Source organism: Callorhinus ursinus, unplaced genomic scaffold (assembly GCF_003265705.2).
Source record: "Callorhinus ursinus isolate GAN/ISIS: 27379988/994484 unplaced genomic scaffold, GSC_fseal_2.0 scaffold1, whole genome shotgun sequence".
In the NCBI taxonomy this organism is placed as follows: Eukaryota; Metazoa; Chordata; class Mammalia; order Carnivora; family Otariidae; genus Callorhinus; species Callorhinus ursinus.
This window is the reverse complement of record NW_027397063.1, coordinates 12,095,931-12,112,005: the sequence shown is the minus strand read 5'-3', so window position 1 is coordinate 12,112,005 and position 16,075 is coordinate 12,095,931. Positions and strand designations below refer to the sequence as shown.

General features: G+C 33.5%; 1 pseudogene; it reads right to left on the bottom strand.

Annotated features, from left to right (window-relative positions):
- Positions 1 to 657: 657 nt before the first annotated feature.
- Positions 658 to 1,439, bottom strand: LOC112833932 (large ribosomal subunit protein uL1m-like; annotated as a pseudogene).
- Between the last annotated feature and the right edge of the window lie 14,636 nt (positions 1,440 to 16,075).

The following is a 16,075-nucleotide window of genomic DNA, read 5'->3' as shown; positions in this document are numbered from 1 at the left end:
TGAAGTAAAGTAAAATTGGGAGATCGGTGACACATGAGGTCTTTGAAAGCAAACCAGCTACTTGAAATATTTTGTAAACTTTTATCTTGGGGGAATATGTTTCCAAAGAAAATACCTTCAATACAAACATCACTTTATTTTTTTTTCAGTGAGGATCTGATTACACAATTTCCGACGATTCAAAAAAAAAAAAAAAACCCTCTATATTTGCCACATTTATTCTAAAGCATTTTCTTTGTCTCTCATGTTAGGTGGAGTACAAAAACATTTTCAGTCTGTCTTTTAAAGATACAAAATATATATATTTATATAAAATGTATATAAAACTATATATATATGTATATGTAATTTTTAAAGACTTAAGGCATCCACAAGGGCTGCATTTACAAGGTGATTTTTTCTTCTCACAATTTTAAAGCATCAACAAAATAATGGTTGGTATTATTGTCTTTTTCAATATTGTGATTTTTTTTGTAAAGTTCAGAGAGAAAACCTTATTTTCTTATTTTTGAATTTATTGTGTTTCTTTTCTGCTGCTAAAATTTACATTCAAATATGATGATCAAGAAATACTACACCAAATATAGAAATTATGCAGTTTTATAATTTTCTCTGTTACTTCTAATCTAATAAAAGTAATTTTACATTTGAACACTTTTAGGCAGCATCTTTTTTACTTTCTTTGGTTTCTGCTTATTTAGGCAACAATGACTTTAGTCACAAGTCTTCACTTGAACTATGAAGGCAAGTGTGTACCATAAAGGGTCCCAAACTCAGAGGTCTATCCTACAAACTTCATTGATAATTCTTTGTGCATTGGCCACTATCCAGTTATTTGATCCAATGTTGCTACTTTCTCTACAAAGTTTTCCCTTTCTTCATCAGCCTTAATTTCATACCCAATTTTAGTTTATTTATTATTTATTTATTTATTGTTTTGGTGCAAAATGGTGCTTTTATTAAAGCGCAGGGACAGGACTCATGGGCAGAAAGAGCTGCTGCCTCATACCCAATTTTAAATAATTCAAGCATTTTGGGGATGTCACAGCCAACGGAATTTCAAATAAGCTTTGAAAAAAAAATTTTTTTTTCAGTTTCTTCTTTAATGGAGTAACCTCAGGCATTATTTCTGGAACAGCTACATAAAAGTCTGCATGAATTTCATCATCCAAAATCCCCTGAATCGTATTAATTCCTTTTGTATGCATACCTCTGTTTTCTTCTGCTATTTTAATCTCTGATGTATTCACTGTGAATACAGTAACTTCACTGATTTCTGTAACAAATGAATATGGGAAACTAAGAACACTGGCCAATGATTCCACTTTTTTTTTTTTTTTTCCTCAAGTGCTATATACCAATGTCAGGTCAAGATAGTTACCTTGCTTTGAATTAGTGAAGTGCAGAATTTGAAATTCTTTACTTTCTTCACAGTGCATATCTGCGAAGGGTACATGTGTTTTATTTATTTATTTATTTATTTATTTATTGAAAGATTCTACCTATGAAAGAGAGAGAGAGAGAGAGAGAGGCTCCCCTCTGCACTGGGAGCCCAACGCGGGGCTCCATCCCAGGAACCTGGGATCACGACCGGAGCTGAAGGCAGACGCTTAACCGACTGAGCCACCCAGGTGCCCCAAGGAGGTATACGCGTTTTAGATAGAGACCTTCAGGATTGCTTTCTGTATAGTTTATTTTTTCTGTCTCCTCTTTTTTTTTCTTTTTTTTTTTGTATGATGCTTTTGCTGTGACACCTTTTTTGTGTTTTGCAGGATTTGTAGCAGCAGCAAAATATCTGATGGGCATTTGAATGTTTACAGAACAAGGATAAAGAGATATCTGATAAGCCATCTTAAAAAGACTATGCCTTTGGTGATTTATCAAGAGTCTATCAGGCATCTTAGAGCTACCACCATATTGACAATTTTGGATTATGTTGAACTATCATGACCTTTTTATCTTCAAACTTGCCAAAGCAAATATCTCTTTTCTATAGATTCTAATTTTAACATTTTTTTATATTATATGGATTCTACTATATGAAAAGTTCCAGATTAAAGATAAATCATTTTCTTTTCTTTGTATTGATGGGATATATTGAGGATGTGGCTGATTTGATGGATTTATGCACAACGTGATCATTCAAATAATATCTATCAGAACTGACACTACATTTCTCAATACTCTAGCCATCTCTAAAGCACATTTCTAAGGAGCTTTTGAGATTATAAAAAAGTATGGTTAATAGTAGTTAGTGTTCTGTTAGCAACACCATGTAGATATTTAAACTCTATATGATAACAGAAAAATAACTGGACGTCATTCTCATATTGCCATGGAATTGTGTTTGCTTTTTTCTTATATGCTACACTTGCTACTGTAATTCTTCTTGAATTTCATGTTCTGAGTACATTATGAAACACAAGGAATAGACTAGTGTTATGACAAGAGGATGGTGAAAGTGGAGAGCACTAGAGGGGAATATATTTGTTAAGTGGAGAGTATGTATTGCTGGAAAGTAATTTGATACCTAATGTGTTTAAAATTCAAATATATACATTTATATATCTAATACATATTTTATATATGATATATATACATATACACATTAATACTCGTATACACATATGCATGTATACCTATATACATTTGGAGAACAAAACCATACAACTATTTCTGAGGGGAAAAATACTATATTCTCTTTAAAGGATTTATTGTTTTCATTTAACTAACTGAACAGTAAAATTAAAGTTTCATTCTTTTCTCCTAATTTTATTTGAGAAATGGCTGCACAAACCCTTAAGTTAATCGTTTCTCCTCCTTTAACTCGTAATGAATTTATAATGATCAGTGAAGAAAGGTCTTTCTCTTTGTTATCTCATATGAACAATTAAATTTTTCTTGGTTGCTCCAAAGCAGTTTCAAACCTTGACCTTTGCATTTATATGTTAAAAATCATCTTGCTTCCTACAATCATATTTTCATTTTTTCCTCTCTCTTTTCTATAAGGTATATACCATTGTTGTCATTTCAGAATTCAAGTTAAGTCTACTATTAACACTGATCCTAGACATAAGTGATTTGTAATATCAGCAAAACCACCCACCATTAATAATAAGAAACCAAAGAGCAAGAATTCTGTGAAGTATCTCAAAGCAGCATTAACTGACTTAATAGCATATCAGGAATGCAAAATCACTTAAATTGTTCAAATAAGACTTGGTAATTTGTCTTTTCTCATTAGGCTTAATGCATTTTGATAGTTAGAATAAGGAAGAGAGAACAAACTATAATAGTCAAGGCCAACGAATAAGCCCACATTGCATTCATTAATATCAAGCCACTGGTGAATGAGTATTCAGCACATGAATAATTATTATTCTTGGCTGAGAAGGTGGAGAACATTACTAGGGAATATTTGCATTTTAATGGCTTTCAGAAGTTTTTTTTTTTTTTTTTTTTTTTACATTATTTAGTTTCCTATCTTTGTCCATGGTACTCGAAATGTTCATTGATAAACTCTTTAAAATGATTATTCTTTGTTGTTTATACGTCTATTGAGCACTATTTTTTCAATGGAGTTTTGTTTTGTTTTGTTTTTGTTTTTTTAGCTATTGACAATATCAAAAGCCCAATACAACAATTCCACGTATAAATTTACGATCTTCATTTCACTCTGGTGAATCTCTACTTATCTGAAATATTTGAATAATTCTGTGTAAAGTCATACAATTTTGTTTGAAGAAAAAAAATCAATTAAGCTTGTATTTTTAAAGCAGTCACTTGATGTGAAGATCAGTGGTGATACATTTCAAAGTATTTTAACATTAAAGCTTAGCATTTTTATAGTAGGTTGTCAATTTTTTAAGATCTATTTTGAAGAATATTAAAAAATATTTTAAAAAGAGGCACCTAAGTGGCTAAGTCTGTTAACATCCCACTCTTGGTTTCAGCCCAGAATATGATCTCAAGGTCATGAGATTGAGCCTTGGGACAGGCTCTGGGCTCAGCATCTAGTCTGCTTGAGATTCTCCCTCTCCCTCTGCCCCTCCACCCGCTTTGAGGGCAGCATTCTCTTTTTCTCTCTCTAAAATAAATAAATAAATAAAATCTTTTAAAAAATTATTTTATTTATTTATTTATTTATTTATTTTTAAAGATTTTATTTATTTTGACAGAGAGAGAGAGAGCACAAGCAGGGGGAGCAGCAGTCAGAGGGAGAGGGTAGAAACTGGCTTTCCCCCCAGCAGGGACCTGACGTGGGGCTCAATCCCAGAACCCTAGGATCATAACCTGAGCCGAAGGCAGATGCTTAACCAACTGAGATACCCAGGCACTGCCAAAAAATTATTTTAAAGAAAATACCTTTCTAAGTAAGTAAAAAAAATTTATAACTGTTGAACAATATTCTCTTATTTTAAATTATTGAAGCTGTGTGTATATATATAGACACATTATGTATAAATCATATATACTAACTTTATATGATTAAATGCATTCTACTATCTGCCAAGCAACTTTGTGTCTTAATGTTTTATTCTATTTTTATATTGTAAATTTATGATATATTCATATGAACATATACTTAAATTTTTCTTTTGCTTTAACCCTGAAATATATCAGCACCTTTTAACAAAGAACAAAGTGAAATGATCAATGCAAGATTTTACATTAAATATCTAAAACCATGGGGTATTAATTATATGACTTTAATTATAAGCTTTGATAAAACCACATTTTAAATATGGATATTGAGGATAAGTAAAAACAATAAAACTTATAGATATTCTAAACAGTAATAGGGAAAATATGAAATTGAACTCAAATAATCCTGAGTTTGATTCCCACTAGGATTCTGTGTTAATCTCTGTGACATTTTCTACCATGCCTATACTTCTAGAGACATTGTAAAAAAATATACCCATGCTATAATATTATTTACCCTAGAGGTGCCTGGGTGGTTCAGTCGGTTAAGCATCTGCCTTCAGCTTAGGTCATGATCCCGGGGTCTTGGGATGGAGCCACATGTCAGGCTCCCTGCCTAGCAGGGAGCCTACTTCTCCCTCTCTCTGCAGCTCCCCTTGCTCATGCTCTCTCTTTCTCTTTCAAATAAATAAAATCTTAAAAAAAATAAAATGAAATACTTACCTAGTAATATATAGCAAGATCTCCATTTATTTTTCTGCACAGATATAATATATGCATTATATATATTTATATATAAATTCTCTTACTAAGGCCTAATACAGGTAACATAACTTGTATGTATGAAAAGACTAAGTCACCCTGTGTTTTTCATTATAAGTACATCAACATGTATTGGGCCAACAATGTCTATATGTTCTTTCAGTTAAGGAACTGAAACAGTCTTCCATCTTTTCTCAGAAGGAAAGACAAAAAGTTTATTTGTAATTATGTAAAGTACAATACTTGTTGATTACAAATAATTTGAAATAAATCAAGAGATAAAAACATTCATTATTTTCATGTTCTACCAAAAGTTTATGTTGAATTTTCAGATAAAATACTGTTCTGTCTATCCTGGATATGCTCTCATAATTTTGTATTTTATAATGCATAGAAAAATGTTTAAAAATTATTTAGGATTATTATTTAGGATTTCAGTTATCTGTAGTTCCAGAAGTTTGAATGGTTTCAAGATTTTGACATACTAACAAGATTGTTACCCATACCCAGTTTCAATATTATTACTCACATTCAGGAAAGAATGAGGCAAGTGTGTTAGAAAGTAGATCCTTAAGAGTGAGTTTGGATTTTTCTCCCATGCCAAACCGTGAACTTTTAACCAATTTTTTTTTTAAGATTTTATTTATTTATTTAATTGACAGAGAGAGAGAGAGAGAGACAGCGTGAGAGGGAACACAAGCAGGGGGAGTGGGAAGGGGAGAAGCAAGTTTCTGGCTGAGCAGGGAGCTGGATGCGGGGCTCGATCCCAGGACCCTGGGATCATGACCTGAGCCGAAGGCAGTCGCTTAACCGACTGAGTCACCCAGGCGCCCCTAAACCGTGAACTTTTAGTGAAATTCATTAAACCAAAAAAATAGAGACTCTGACATTTTTTTAACAATAAATTTTCATCTAATTAGCTCAATCACATCCCTTTTATTTTATGACCTAATGTCCTAGGAAATAATTGCTTGCAGGTGTCTATTCTCCAACTACTGTAAAATTTTTCATTTCACCATGTAATTCTTGTCACTGTAATAATATATATCAATGATATTTCTGCTACTTTTAGTCTGTCATGATTGTTTTGACATAAATCGAAACAGCTCATTCATGACCCTCTTTCATTTATTTTGCAAAATGTATCAGCTCTTGAAATAAAAACAAAAACTAGGATCTCTGTAACCATATGCCCACTTCCCTTCCCCTCCTCTGCCTTTGTTTCTCCCTCCCTATTTTTACTCTTATATGCTTATCCAGCCAGTGTGATTTCAGATCCCGCATGTGATCTTCACAACTGGTCCCCAGAACTACAAAAACATTGATGTGCTCTGATCAAAGTCCCAGGTCCTTTTCACTGAATAAACCTTGATCTCCTTTAACTGCTTATGTTCTGGCTTTTCCTGGTTTTCACACAAAACTGTCTGCTTTGAACAGTCACAGGTGGTTCTCAGTCTTTGCTCATTAACTTTGGGAATGATTGTCTGTCTTGTGCAAGAAGGCATTGTATATGTCTTCACTCCATGGGACGTAATGATGGCAAAGGGATTCTAAATTACTTGAGGAGGAAAAGTAACCTCTTGATTGGAGACAGAACACCCCCACCGTGTGAGGTGCCACGACAATGCCCGTTAAATTTCTAAAGACTCTCCCTGAAGCATTAGTTCTTGTCACTATTGCTCATTAAGTCTGTAGCCAGTGTTATATGGGTCATAGTAGATTTGCATACAAGTGTCACAAATCAGGAAAATCAGATTTACTGTCCATTTTAAGATTTGTAAGTATTGTTTCATTCTTGAAAAACAAAGTAATAAATAGTATTTGCAACCAAAGGACTTATGGAGAAAAAACATCATCAACTTATAGAACCTTTATTAGTCATTATTTCATCCTTACTTACGTATGCATTCAGTGTACAAACACACATACAGAGTTTCCTCTGTGCATAATTATCTGTAGTGCAGCAGGTGGAACAATAACATAAGATTGTTTGGATGGAAACACATATTTTTATTTATTTTTCTTGATTTTTTTCCTTATACATCAGGTGAGAAGGAACAAAATACTTTTTCAGTCCAATTTCCATAAAATCAGCTTCCTCATAGCTCCAAATGATATTCTTTCAAAATTATTCAATGAAATTAAATAATTATTGACTCACCAAAACAATCAGGCACAATAGCTGCACTGTATTGATGTAATATAATCATGTAATAGTGTTAGTTTCATTCACAGTGGGAAAACCATTAGGTTTTGAAAAAAAATATTTATATAAAGTAATTTATCTACAGAGATTAAGAATTTTTCTTTCTTTCATTTGTTCTTCTCCCTTCCCCCCCCCAAAAAAACATGATATCAAGTAGTTAGCTGGAAGTTTCTGTATGGTATAAAGTCTAAGCCAAATTACACGTAGGAATAAAAATGTATATGGAAGAAATTGGCTGGGTTTACATGGGAAGACATTCACTAAAGCACAAATTAAATTAACTCTACCACAGAAGCACTGACACTAGAGGGAAGAAAAGAGAGAAAATGTGCTCATGAAATCTGGTATAGAATTTCCTTTCTAATTTGAAAAAACCAATTCACAAATATAAAACATAACAACTCTGTGCTTACTAATAATTAATTTTATAGCTCAAGCATTTAATAGTTAAAATTTTCCAATAATGGTAAGAGGAAGATAGGAATGATCAATAACAGTCATGAATCTTCTTTGGAGTTCCATGAAATCCCCAGTTGCCCAACACAAGCATAAATATAACCACACTCATCTTTGCAAGTTTACCTGATAACATAAAATTACATCTATTTGTTTTACTCTATATCTCAGTATTTATAAGACTTACTATACCATAGAAGAGTGAGTTTTGGTAAGGTTACCATTTTCCTGTGGAAACAAATCCTAGTCTTTTAATTTTGGCCATCATATTAAAAATTAAGCAATACAGGAGCAATATTTCTTACAGCATTTTTACCTTTTGCATAAGCTATGATCTTCACTTTATATGTTTGGGATAGCGAAAATGAAATTTTAATGAATGCCGTATATCTTACCTTTCTTTCTTCTTTGTACCTGCACTCAGAAAAGGCAAACTTTGGTGCAAGAGCATCCCTGAGGTGGGGGTCCATCTTGAACATTCCTTGAATTACTAGACAAATTGGGTATCCAGTAAAACTAGTCTACATATATCCTTAATAGCTATAAAACAGGATTTGGAATATGTCTTTTTTTTTCCCCTTTTTTTTTGGTCTTCCAGAATTTTGGCTAAAATTTTAAAGCAGACAAGAAAGGTGACAAGTTCCTCCTATATGAGAAAGAAAGAAAGAAGAAAGGAAGGAAGGAAGGAAGGAAGGAAGGAAGGAAGGAAGGAAGGAAGAAAGAAAGAAAGAAAGAAAGAAAGAAAGAAAGAAAGAAAGAAAGAAAAAGAAAGAAACCAAGCTACAACTAAGATCTTATTAAGAAGTGACGTTATTAATTCCTTATTTTTAGCCTTAATGGAAAGAAAGCTAAACATCTACTAAGATCAAAGATTATATGAAGAATGCTCTCATGTTTGGCCCTTGAAGCATATTTTGGAGATATCAGCAAAAAAATAGAAAAAACATTATCTCTTTACCTATCTGGAAGCTGCTGAGTTAAACATGACATGCTTTGTCTGTTCTGTTCTATGAACTTAGCAGGGCACTCAAGATCTTCAGGAAACCATCAGGATTCTTCAGAAATTTGGGGAGAGTAGAAACTAGTGTCCGCTTTTCACCTTCCTCCCCAAAGAACTCACAACAAAGGACTCAAATGTTGAGTCTATTCCCTGATGGAGATGTGTGACAGCTCGGAGAACACATAACGCCCTGAGTGAAAGGATATTTTCCTTTCCTCTACTGCACCATCTCTCTTTCTCAGAACTTGGACTGTCCACAGGCAGCCATTTAGGAAGCAGAGGGGATAGAGCAAATGTGAGCAGTGACCATACCTCCTTGAAACTGTATCCTCCAAGTCATGCACCAGGCCTGACCTGCAGGATGGGGGAAACTTATAACTGAATATGAGCTTAAAGTTCTGATGTAGACTGGACTGGTCTTTCAAATACCTGAACATAAAACTGATCTTAAAAAACAAAAAACTGGATATGGGGGAAGGGAGAAAACAAGAAAAAGATTAATCAGATACCTGCAATTTTCTAATTGCAATTAGAAATCCAAAATTTACTGAGAGAATTTATACAAGAAAAAAAATAAAATGGTACTGATGATTTTTGTGCCTCTAAAATATAGGTTATGAATTATCTTTAACATGTGCTGAAATGTAATAGTTGGCAAAAATTTATGGTCTTAACACTGGGACTCAAATTGTACTTTAATTTTAAAAAATGGTACCCTCTTTAATCCAAGGGGAGTTACCAAAGATAAAATAGAAGAAAGCAAATGTACTTCACTCTTAGCCATCAGAACTATTGCCTTACCCAGATTCTCTATAGCCATAGTACCTATCGCCTTAAAATATTCCACCATAGGAATAGACACTTTATTCAACAAGCAGAAATTTAAATAGTCATATAAAGTAACTAAATAGTAATAAATTAAATTACATTTAAATTGTTTTATTTAACCTTATAACCCACTTGACAAAATAAGACCCCGTGGACTTTACCTATCTCCACCAGTTAAAATAGTTAATATAAATCAATATAAATTAAAACAAGACCTCCAAGGATTCAACCCAATTATACAAGGTCTATTTAGATAAGGGGTGATTAACCCATTGTTTCTCTACTTAGCCTTATTTCTCCTGTTCTTAAACCTGGAAAGAATAAATGGTGCTTCATGGTAGATTGGCCCTCATACTCAGTATTATTGAAACTAAAGACTCCATTCAATAATCAACTGGTAAATAATTTGCAGTCAAAGATTTGGATAATATATTCTGTTCAGGGCCTATTATGATAGTCTTTCAACTACAGTTTGCCTTCATCTTCAAAAAGACACAATATACTTTACCCTACAACTTATGGGATATAACAGCCTTGCCATCACACACAATATTTGCATACAAGATCTTAACCATATCTAGCTTTCTCTAGGAACACAAATATATCATCACAGCAATGACATCTTTCTATAAGTAGGTTTATTTGACATACAGATCAAGGACATCCAAATACTCACAAAGGAGCTCTAAAAAAGTATGGACCATTGCCCCAGATAAAGACCACTGCTTCAGTAAAATTTCTGTATGTTATTTGGTCAGTTAAAGGCACTTAATCCCTGACATTGTCAAGAAACAGCTATTGAACATTTCAGCATCCATAATATTAACATGAACATTAATATTAATATTTTAAGCCTTTTGGGGTTCTGAAAGAAACATATTTCCAGTTTAAATATTTTCCTAAGCCTAGAAATGCTGTTATTCATAAATTGACCCAATTTGAATGCTCCCCCTTCCATTAAAATAGTCTAGGGTCTGCCCAAATTTCAATACAACAGATACTCCAATTCGTGTCTCCAAGAAACTCTTTTACTCTGCATGGTATAGGAACCTCCTTTCATGCCACCTAGATTCTTTGGACCACCTATGGTAGCTATAAATTTCCCATAATCTTCTAATGCAAGCAACTGCCATTCTTGGCTGTGTGTTACCTGATATGAGAGAAGTAATTGCTGGATACATACATGGATCTTATTGAAATTGATACTTTCACAGGTGCTGAACCGGGGACCTTTATATCCTGCTACCCGTTGTGAATTAGGTCAGGAAGAAGCATTCCGTAAAGTATGGCCACTTGGTAAATGAAAATAGTACCAATATGAAAGTCCTGATCCTGGGGCCCCTGGCATATCTCAAATGCAGGAGGAGGTGGCTTCCTCATCCTCAGTCCCTTGCCAGATATCATGAGGCTGAATGAAGTCATCTCTCTACCAAATCCCTTAGCTACATGAGAGTCCATTGGTATCAACTGACCACATATCAAAGAAAATTCATACACTTTATGAATGGCAGCACCACTATTAAAAGTTCTAGAACCCACAGGGGAGTTGTTGTCTTCTGCTCCTTAACCATGGCATTTCTCATCAAGGACAAGAATTATGAGTCAACACAATTGGCCAAAATTTGGGTAGCAATTCTTGACAATGGATGCCCTGACCAACAACAGCCCTATCTGCCCATTTTTGTAGACCCTTGCACCAATGCCAGTGGTATGGTCCTCTGGTCTGGCCAATCTCCAAAACAAGAATTTCTTTTCCAAGGTTGCCTCATCCAAAATAAAGAACACTAAGAATTTCTTCCTTCACAGATAACCAAAATTAAAAGCACAATACAAGCCTCATTAAGACACTTATACCTTTTGTAGTTTAAGATATCACTGACAGTAACCAAAGCACATATTTCACTTCTAAAGAGCTGGGCTCTTGAACAAGGCATTCAGTGGAACTTTCACTTCTATTATTGGCCTCAGCCTACCAGCCTCGAAGAGTGCCAGCCATATGTTTTATTTAAATAAAATTTAATTAAATGAAACATGGTACGTTTCAGCAACCAGTCAAACATTAGGGGTGAATTGGAGTAAAGTGGCTCCCTTTTTGATGTTTGACTGCTAACAGCTTTCAAGACCCACCTCTCCTTTTTCCCCCTCTTCCCTCACCTGTTAGCAAACAAAAAACAAAATTCAATTGATTCTTTCTCTGGCACTGTCAAGAAGTTCAAATCATGTAGGTTGCTGGCCCATACAGTAACTATCCCTCTGACCTACCCCCTAATCATAATAATAACTAAAACCCTTCTTTGCTCTTTTCCTTTTCAAATCATTTTCAGACATGCATGGAAGCCTCCTGTGTGTATATAGCATACACATTTTGTATATAATATAAATATATATTTTTATATATATGGAAAATATTTATACTATATGGAAAATGTATTTTTTAAATGTGATTAAAGTTAACAAATTCAAAGGAGTGGCTACATAGGCAGTGGGTGTTGTATATTACCAGGAAGGGAAATACAGAAAATAGTCAAGAGATTGGAAATGTATTTCTTAAGCTGGGTGGTGGTCACATTAATAACCATTATTTTTTCTCAAATTCTTCTAATTAATTTTAATGTTTATAGTCAACAGTAGAGTACATATAGGATAATATGACCAATATTCTAGTTATTGAATAACTGAAAATGAAAAATTTAATTTGAAAAAAAGACAAATTTCAGGCATTGGAAAGGAAATTTAAAATGCTTTAAAAATTTGTAATTGTACATAAAGAATATCCACAGTAACAAAAATAAGATAATATCTAATGGATAATTATCATTGGAATTTGAGCTATTCCTTATCTATTTATCACATGGTAATATTATTTTCAACACTGAAAATATTATTTTCAACAACAAATCTTTAAATTATTTTAAAGATATATTTATTTATTTTAGAGAGAGAGAAGAGTGTGTGTGTGCATAGGGAGAGGGCCAGAGGGAGACAATCTTCAAACAGACTACCCATTGAGTGCCGAGCCTGACATGGGGCTGGATCCCATCACCCATGAGATCATGACCCGAGCTGCATCCAAGAGTCAGATGCTTAACCTATGAGCCACCCAGCCACCCCTTCAACACTGAAAAAATGTAAACGTTAAGTCAAAATAAAGTATTTTTGTGTGACTCAGGAAAAAAAAAATAATAAAGCACTAATGGTGTACTTTTCAATGTGCTCAATGCAGATTACAATTTTTATATATTATAAAATTATGATTGAATGTCACTAACATATTCTGGATTTAATATCTTCAAGTCTTAGATTTAAAGTCAGAGTTCATAGGTAATATCTTTGCCATGTTAAATAATTTCTATGACCCTCCATTTCTCCATCCATAAAACAAGGATAACACAAACCTTTGAAAAGGTTTGCTATAAGGAACAAAAGATAATAAAAGTGAAAATGACTTTCACAGTGTCTGACTTACATATGGTATTCAATAAATTTTTGGCATGATTTAAGAATGCTATTAAAAATAGAAAATATTTAAAATATATGTGTGTGCTTCAGTGCTTCCTAATGAAATATCCTAGAAATGGGTCCTGCCTCATAAATACCTCTGTGAATTTAGACAATTAATTAAATAGCCACAAGTTCAGGACTAACCAGAAGGGGCAGCTTGATGAATTTGCTGAGATGGGAATCAGTGAACTCTTAGGAATGAATAATATCAGGATTTTAGTATTCATGTGGGTCTCAGGAACAAAATTTATGTATGGGGGTGGGAGGAGCGACAAAAGATTGGCTCCTAGTTATGATGAAATTTATTCAAATTGCCATCTTAGTATTAAAGACTGAACTCATGTCAGACTTCCTGACACCTTGACTTGATTCCATGTCATCTCTGATTCATATTTGGATCACACTACTCCTACCCTTAAATTTTTTTTATGTATCTGTCTTTCCACCTCAGTTCGTATCTTCTACCTGATTTCTGTGAACAGATTAAGATCTTAGGCAGAAAAGAGTGGAAATTCTAAGTCTCCTTGGGGCAGAGGTCACCTGCAGCTTCTAAGGAAAGATGACCAGGTGGTCAAACAGAATGAGGTCTGTCGGGTCAGCCATAGTGAGAAACAGCAGCTCTAGAGCACAGTCCATAAGGAGATCATCGTTGCCTCTGGGGTGGATGGCCCTGCCAGTTGCTGCCTAATCTAGATACATTTAAAATCGAACTCCAATGTTTTTTGAGGCCCACTGGGAAATGTTTCCACTGAACAGGCTTACAGAGATGCTGCCTGATACTGATCTTCATTCTTATCCTCAGCTCTATCTTGGCACAAGAAATTTGGGCATTGTGAAAGACAGAAGAGAGGTTGTTTGTAGTTTCATGTGAGATTTTACCTTTATTCCCTCAGGCCCGGTTTAAAACCTTTTTTTATAATTTCTGCCCCTATAGTTTAGCCACAATTCCCAAATGGAATTTTTAAAGTGTCTAACAAGGAATGTGATTTGGAAGGCTATGGGAAAAACAATTGCCTATAGTTTAATCTGCAAAAGAGAAAACTACAGGTGTTATGGAAACTCATTTATTCGCTCTCTCTTCATTCATCCATCCACTTCTCCATCTATCCATCTCTTTAGCTCTCCATCTTTCTATTTGCTTAGATGATGCTAATATATTATTTAGTCTATTTTCAGTTCTATTAGTAAAAAGAAATAGGAAAAGACCTCACTCATTTAGAATAGATAAAATTAACTATAGATAAAAAAAGGACACTCATAAATGCTTTCAGTTAAAAAGAACTAATAAATTGCTTCCCTTTAGAAAGTGGCTAACATATCATTCTAAGAAAATTTCTCTGACAAATGTAAGATCCTTACAAATTCTTTCAGGGAAGTTCTCATTGTTGTGAGAGAGATTATTAGTAAACTGATACAAAGAGGGAAACAGCTTAATGCATCTAAAAATAGTAGCCATACATACTTTCAGTTTCTTCTTTTTGTGTACTAAATGAGTATTTTTTCTTAGATGGAAATTATATTATTAAATCCTGGAATTGGCCTCTGGAAAATCGGCCTCTGAAATTTCACATTAATTTTTTATCTAACTAGACATTTTTAAATGTTTCATATATTACTAGTATTATTAATTCATGTTTTTCAATAAAGTTGAATATACAATATAATATACTAATATTATGTTATCATTGGTTTAAGTATCTATAATTGACAATTGTCACTGGTTTAAATATCTATAATTGATAATGGTAAAGGAAATACTGGTAATCATTTCAGATCTTGACACACCAAAATATATAGTTTATTAGGTACCTAATATTTTTGCATCAAAATGTAATTAATAAAACATAATTTGAAGACTTTAAAATATTTTTTTCAAAAGCATAAAATCTAACAGAAGATCCAGGTTTTGATGATGGCTTTAGACAATGCAAAATTAAGGCTTTTGGTGACTGGTGAGCAGTAAAATTAGAGCCCATGAGCATGGCTGATTCTAGAAAAATATCTTTTCTCTGCTCATAACTAGTGAATTGGCTTGATAAAGAACATTTCTAGCAAAAATAGAAAAGGCACAATGTTAAAATGATTAAAAATTACCGATCATAACTAAATCAAATCTATCATCATCACTGGTGGCAAAGAGCTGGAAGGCATGCTCGCCCTTAACACTTTCACTTAGCATAGTTTTTCTAAATGTGTTCAGTCCTTAAAATGTTTAAGTGTGATATCTGCGAACAGATTATCAAAAGACGGTTATTTCTCCATGCCCTACATGCATATTTTAAATAATAATTGGTTGAAAAGCCTTGACTGCTTAGCAGATGTTTCTGCTCTCTCTTTTGTAATTAAATATGCAAAGCTTGTTTCTTTTGGCCTCTATGTTTCTTTATTATTTACAATTTCGTGAAGTTTTTAAAATAGTCTGCCAAGTTGAAAAGACCTGCTCTGCCCTTTATAAAACAGCACAGCGAAATGTTTATATTTTCAAGCCTGAAAAAAATGACTTGAAATTAATGGAATTTGTTCCAAAAGAAGTCAATAGATCACAAGCCACAAAAGTTAATTTAATTGATTTTGGGAGTTTATTGTCACTGAGACTGCTAATGCCCGCCCCCCCAATCAATTATATTTTTTTCCTAGGTTACATGGTTACTTTAAAATCCAAATTTCTTATGTGGTCTAAGTTTTACCTTGCACTGATAGAAGATATTATCTTTATTTCAAAGGATCAGAGCCTATGACAGTGTCATTCAGTATAATGCACTTTTTAATACATATTTCCTTTAAGCATTTGAGAGACATAATTTACTCAATAAGTGTGCATTTGTAAGATCCTATCCATTTGTGAAAGACTTATTTGGATTTATAGCAACCACAAACACCTGAATTTATCTTTACCC